Source organism: Salvia splendens, unplaced genomic scaffold, assembly GCF_004379255.2.
Source record: "Salvia splendens isolate huo1 unplaced genomic scaffold, SspV2 ctg503, whole genome shotgun sequence".
Taxonomy (NCBI): Eukaryota; Viridiplantae; Streptophyta; class Magnoliopsida; order Lamiales; family Lamiaceae; genus Salvia; species Salvia splendens.
This window is the reverse complement of record NW_024599160.1, coordinates 11462-18549: the sequence shown is the minus strand read 5'-3', so window position 1 is coordinate 18549 and position 7088 is coordinate 11462. Positions and strand designations below refer to the sequence as shown.

The window sequence follows — 7088 nt, the reverse complement described above, 5'->3', positions numbered from 1 at the left end:
AGAGTTATTTTAGATATAGAACATGACTCAATATTTTAAGAGCAACACGAATAAGGAAAGATTTGACACGGCTATGAACTATTGTCTTAAACACCACTTTGATGTTGTGTTCTAACAACACATGGGCATCCAAAGTATTTACATTTTTTTAATCCCTTTTTAGTGAAGATATATATCTATTCTTGTTTGTTTAAAAATATTGAATTCATCACCACCTAATCAGCCAAATTCCACCCTATAAAACCTCAATGGCATTTTTCTAACAGTAGGCAGAAACAAACAATCATCCTCCACACTCAACTTTTCAAAAAAAGGAAAAATGGGTGCCTCTCAATTACTTGCATTGTTTTCTGCATTCATGGCATTATGCCTTCTTCCTCACTATGCACAAGCCATGACTAGGCGCTACGACTTCAATGTTAGTACTCTTATACCAAGATGTAGTAGTAGTAGTTTTTTTTAGCATGTCTTGTTTCAATTAGTGGTTGATTTCTTTAAACTCTTTCAGATCAAGATGCAAAACGTGACGCGATTGTGCCACACGAAGAGCGTTGTGACCGTGAACGGGAAATTCCCTGGGCCTCCTGTAGTAGCAAGGGAGGGTGATCGCCTACTCATAAAAGTCACCAATCATGTCCCTAACAATATCACCATCCACTGGTATGCAGATATAACTAAATCAAAATATTCATTTGCTAAGGTAGATAACTCGTGACCTATATTATGTTCTTATCATGATTTGTCTTATCTACATGTGACAGGCACGGAATTAGACAACTCCGCAGTGGATGGGCAGATGGGCCGGCATATATCACACACAATGCCCCATACAAACCGGACAAAGCTATGTCTACAATTTCACCATAGTTGGGCAAAGAGGAACCCTTTTTTGGCATGCACATATTTCTTGGCTTAAATCTACTCTTTATGGCCATATCATCATCCTCCCAAAGAAAAATGCCAACTATCCATTCCAAACACCTTACAAGGAAGTCCCCATCATATTTGGTAAAATTTCCTTTTTATCAAAGTAAGTTCTTACTTTTGATTTAAACTAGATGCATATTACAACAAAAATGATCATATACAGGAGAATGGTTCAATGCTGACCTTGAAGCCATAATAAAACAAGCTCTAGCCACCGGCGGCGGCCCCAACGTCTCGGATGCCTACACCATCAACGGCCTCCCGGGGCCACTCTACAACTGCTCCGCCAAAGGTACAAACTAACAAGCTGGAAAATCACACTGAAAATATTTTCGACTAATTACTTAAGAAATAAACAGATACATTCAAATTGAGGGTGAAGGCAGGCAAGACCTACCTCCTCCGCACAATCAACGCTGCACTCAACGACGAGCTCTTCTTCAGCATCGCCAACCACACCTGTTAAATTCTCTAAATTTTGTCCCACATCGACTTGGTGAAGATCTCATCTAATCTATATAAGTGTGGATAACCCTCCCCCTTATGAGGCCTTTTAAGGGGTGAGTGGCCCATTTCTAATATGGTATCAGAGCGGGCCCAAGTCGATGATGGTTTTCTCTTTATCTCTTATCTACCTCACGAGTGGAAGACCGATGTCCTTTCCGGCCCACATCGATGATGATTTCTCTTGCATTGCCTACCCACATGATGGAGACCAATGTCCTTTCCGGCCCACACGTGAGGGGGCGTGTTAAATTCTCTAAATTATGTCCCACATCGACTTCCAAACCACCACCATCCTCATCACACCCGGCCAGACCACCAACGTCCTTCTCAACACCAAACCACAATTCCCCGGCGCCACTTTCCTCATGACCGCCCGCCCCTACGTCACCGGCCCCGGCACCTTCGACAACTCCACCGTCGCTGGAATCTTAGAATACGAAACCCCATCCCTCCACATAAAAAACCTCCCTCTCCACCAACCCCAACTCCCGCCTCTCAACGACACCTCCTTTGCAACCACCTTCGCAGGGAGGCTCCCCGCGAAGGTGTCGGGGAGGTGGAGAGGCGGTTCTTCTTCACAGTGGGATTAGGGACGTGCCCGTGCGACCGGAACGCCATGTGTCAGGGGCCGAACGGAACCAAATTCGCGGCGTCGGTTAGCAACGTGAGCTTCGTGCTGCCCTCGAAAGCCCTCCTCGGGGCCCACTTCGCGGGCCAGTCGAGCGGGGTGTACAGCCCGGATTTCCCGGTTAGCCCGCTCCGTTGGTTCAACTATACGGGGAGCCCTCCGAACAACACGGCGGTCGGGAATGGCACGAAGCTGGTGGTTTTGGCGTTCAATACGAGCGTGGAAGTGGTGTTGCAGGATACGAGCATTCTTGGAGCTGAGAGCCATCCTCTCCATCTCCATGGATTCAATTTTTATGTGGTGGGACAGGGTGTTTTGGGAACTATGACCCGAATAGTGATCCGAATAGATTCAATCTGGTCGACCCGGTTGAGAGGAACACGGTTGGTGTGCCCGCGGGTGGATGGGTTGCCATTAGGTTTTTGGCTGATAATCCAGGTTGGTAAATTTTACTAGAGGATACTCCCTACGTCCCTGAAAAGTATGCATATTTGATTTGACACGAATTTTAATACTCCATTTGTCCACCATTTAAAGAGTCATTTTGACTCGACACGGGTTGTAAGAAATTGTTTGACTTTGTGAAGAAAAGTAAAGGGATAAAGTGAGTGGAATATGAGACCCATTTAAAGTATTGGTTTTATATTGGATTGTGAGTGTAAAAAATTGGTGAGATGTGAGATCCGCATATTAAAAGTGGAATAAAGTAAATGGTTCTATAAATCGTAGACAAACCAAAATGGCAAAAGAGTTCTTTAAATTGTGGACGGAGGGAGTACATAATTGGTAAAGTAAGAAAGAATAGAAAAAAAAAGTAATTAAAGTGTTGTTAGTTGATAATAGATCCCACCTAAAAGAGTTTCCAAAATTAGAAAATTCATACTCTTCAGGATGTACTAAAAAAGAAAAAGAGTTCACATCGAGGGAGTATAATTAATTAACTTGAAAGATGAAAAAGAATGATAATGAATGGGTGCATTGTTGATTCAGGTGTGTGGTTCATGCATTGTCATCTTGAGGTTCACACGAGTTGGGGTTTGAAGATGGCATGGCTTGTTTTGGACGGGAAGCTTCCAAATCAAAAGCTCCTTCCTCCACCGTCGGATCTTCCTAAATGCTGATCTTCTTTGTTTGGTTTTCATCTCCCTCTTTTTTTTTTCTTTTTTTTTCTTTTTGATCTTGTTTTTGTTTTTGATCTGATATTGTGTTCTTTATCACCTTTTATTTTTTAGTTTAATTTGAACAATTAAGATTACACGCCACTGTACTTTTGTAGTCCTGTGTATTACTTAGTATATGTTGCAATAAAGTAAAACTTGATGTCCTTCAATTACATATTCAGCTTTGGACATAACAAATCTTCTTTAATTTAGTTCAATATTATGAAATGATTCATGGTATTTGAGTGCTGCACTGTATAAGACACATGCATTACCTATTAGCAATTCCAATGTGGTCCACACAAATGTACTTAACACTTGTCAAATACTCCTACCAAATAAAATTGAGCTCATTATCCACTTAATACATAGTCTTGTGAAGGGAGTTGATACTCTAGCATCTCACTGTACTATTATTTTTATAATAATAAAAATCCTATCATGCAATTAAATAAAATTTAAAAATACTACTCCTACTCCTACTCCTACTCCATAATTAGACTAATTCAAAATAAATTATTTTTATTTATTATATATTCGGCACAATCAATAACAATAAATTTTAAAAATTGACATGCAATAAATAATCAAAACAGTAATTAGACGATTCATATAATGCTAAAGTAATAAAATAAAAATAAATTACATTATACTACATTCAATTTACCAAAAGCAGCAATACTTCCATATGGACCCAAGCTGCGTATATAAAAAAAGAAATCGGCTCTATATAATTTTAACGTAAATTTTATATAGTACTAACACGGATCAACTATATAAAAAAACAAAAAAACTAATGATTACTATTGAAAAGAAAAATTATTAGGAGTATTAAAATACGAAGGAAAGAAAATAAAAAATTCTATGAAAATAACAACCATGCACTACATAGAGAAATATACTATCGTCCTTGAAAAATATAAACTTTTGAAATAACAGGGGTTCTCATTAAAACAGCAGGAGTTGTAGCCTACCGTCGCGTCGTCCTTGTAAAATAAGAGCGAATAATTGAAAAAAGTAAAAAAGATGGAGAAAAAAATGAGTAAAGTAAGAGAAGGGAAGAAAAAAAAGAAGTGTTAGTGGATTATGTGGTCCACTTCTTAATTAGAAAGTTTATAAAGTTTTTATTTTTTTGAGTGACGGACTAAAACGAAAATAATTTATATTTTTAAGGATGGAGGTAGTAGTATTAATGTTTGATTTAAATAATAGTGAAATCACATAAAAACTATGCAAAGAAATAAACCCTTGATGCGTCAGGTCTCCAAATCCTAATAATCAAACATGTACTTCAGCATAAATCGAGATACTGTAGTGATTTGTAACAGAACTGAAAAATAAATTAAAACACAATAAAAGAACATGTATTCATAAAAAAACCGAAAGTTACAATTTCTAAAATCTTTCAAATTCCACTTCACATCATAGAAACAAAAGACCATATTATATAAATATAAATGCTAATCAATAACTATTAATTGCAATATCAAGTGAATATAACTATAGCGGCGGTTTGGAAAAACGCTTATTAGAGAAAAAATGTCAATTAATTGAGTTGTGTCATTAAGAATTTAAGACAAAGCAGAAGGCTACCACTCACAAAAATATATATTTGCATTTGTTTTTCTTAAATGTATACGCAATGCAATATTGTAGGTAGTAGATAGATAAAAATAAAACATTTTCACATACTCATTTATTACTATGTTATTTTTATTATTATTGTAGGGATCAGACAAGTCCGGATTCCCTATTTCCCGAGACCTCTTTGTTCTTTTACAAGAGAGCTCAACCAAACTCTCACCCGCGCGGCTAATTTACAAAGAACCTAGCTATTACACAAGTAATCTTAGCCCTCCTTGACCGGATGCTACTGGACCACCAAGGAAACCTGCACACTCAATGAACGTGTTAGCAACACAACAAAGGATCCTCTCGGATCTAACGAGTAATGCATACAAGTAACCAAGAAACACAAAATACAGAATAGATCTTGGCAATGGCTCAGCCACCCGCCAATAGTACAAATCTATTCTCCAGGAACCAGATCCAAGGGAGCAACGTTGAATCCACCAGTGATTCACCTCACACCACAGATATTGTTAGGAATGAAGGTTGAAAATGATGCATGATAGATTGGCAATTAAATCGGTTGGGGTGGTTACTCAAGATCCAAGATTTTGGTTGAAGAGTTTGTTATCCACATGCAGTCGGTTGTTAAGCCTTGAGGAGTATAAATACTCATTTCAGATTGTTTCATGAGGAAGGTTTTTCAATTCATCATTCATTGAGGAAGTCGAGTTTCTTCCATTCTTTGATAATATGCACACAAAGCTTAAGAGAGTTGATCAAGAATAGTTGTGTGTGCTTGAGTGAGTCTATAGTGTAGATTCAACTTTGTAACTCTACTCTACAGTTGATATCGAGTGTGAGTGTTTGTAAAAGATTGATCAATAAACAACTTTCTTCTCTCCCGTGGACGTAGGCTAAAAGGCTGAACCACGTAAACAACTGAGTTCTCATTCTTGTTCATGTTTTGGTTTCTCCCGTACAACCGATCTCTCCATCGAAGCTCGTTGATTGAACGTTCACAAATTGGCGCCGTCTGTGGGAATCCGAAGAAGATCGGCAACCAAAGAGGTTTGATTTTCTCTATCAGATAGTTTCTGATCATCATCGCAAGGGCTTTTCTTTTCTTGGTCGAGTCTTCTGCACTCTTATTGTTCGAGGAAATGTCTACGGCCAAGTTTGATTTAGAGAAGTTTACGGGGAAGAATGATTTTGGGCTATGGAGGCTCAAAATGAAAGCCGTGTTAATGCAACAAGGATTATGGGAAGTTTTGAAGAAAGAAGAGATCACAGAGGTTGAGAAGGCTGATCCAAAGTTTCAAGATTTGCAAGATAAGGCCTATTCGACTCTCATCTTGAGTCTTAATGATCGTGTGCTCAGAGAAATCTCCAAGGAGGAGACTGCTACGGCTGTATGGAAGAAGCTTGAGTCATTGTACATGACCAAGTCCCTCACCAATCGGCTCTTGTTAAAGCAAAGGCTGTTCACTTTTAAGTTCACCGAATCAAGAAATACTAGTGAGCAGCTTGAAGAGTTTGCAAAATATGTAGATGACCTGGAGAATATAGATGAGGCCATCAAGGACTAGGACAAGGCCCTAATGCTCCTCAACTCACTGCCTAAAAGCTACGAGCAATTCAAGGATGCAATCTTGCTTGGGATGGATTCCAAAGTGACCTATGAGGAAGTTCATTCTGCCCTAAAAATGAAGGAATTCCAAAGAATTGCTGTCAAATCCACATCTGTGGATCAAGCATCAGAAAGCTTGAATGTCAAAGAGGATTTCAAGAAGCATGGGAAAAAGAAATTCCCAAAGAAGAAGCAGCCTTGGAAAGAGAAGGCAACAGAGGAAAGGGAGACCAGATCTTGCAATTATTGTAAGAAACCAGGCCATATCAAGAAGAATTGTTTTGCACTCAAAAGGAAGCAAGAGCAGCAACCTACTCAGAACACAGCCGATATTGTTGAGGAGATTCAGGCAGCAGAGGTCTTAAATGTGGCAGAAGATGACATCAGAAACGTATGGATAATGGATAGTGGGTGTAGCTTCCACATGAGTTCCCATATTGAGTGGTTTGAAGACCTGCAAGAATCAGATGGCATAGTGCTACTAGGTAATGATCAAGAATGCAAGGTAAAGGGTGTTGGTAACATAAGGCTCAAAATGGCAGATGGATCCATCAGAGTTCTATCAGAAGTGAGGTTTATTCCATATATCAAGAGAAATATGATCTCTCTAGGAGTTCTGGAGCAGAAGGGATATTCTTTTGTTTCATCAGGTGGGATAATGAAGGTT

General features: G+C 38.9%; 1 pseudogene; it reads left to right on the top strand.

The window, feature by feature from the left end:
- Positions 1–514: 514 nt before the first annotated feature.
- Positions 515–3183, top strand: LOC121790409 (annotated as a pseudogene).
- Positions 3184–7088: the final 3905 nt, after the last annotated feature.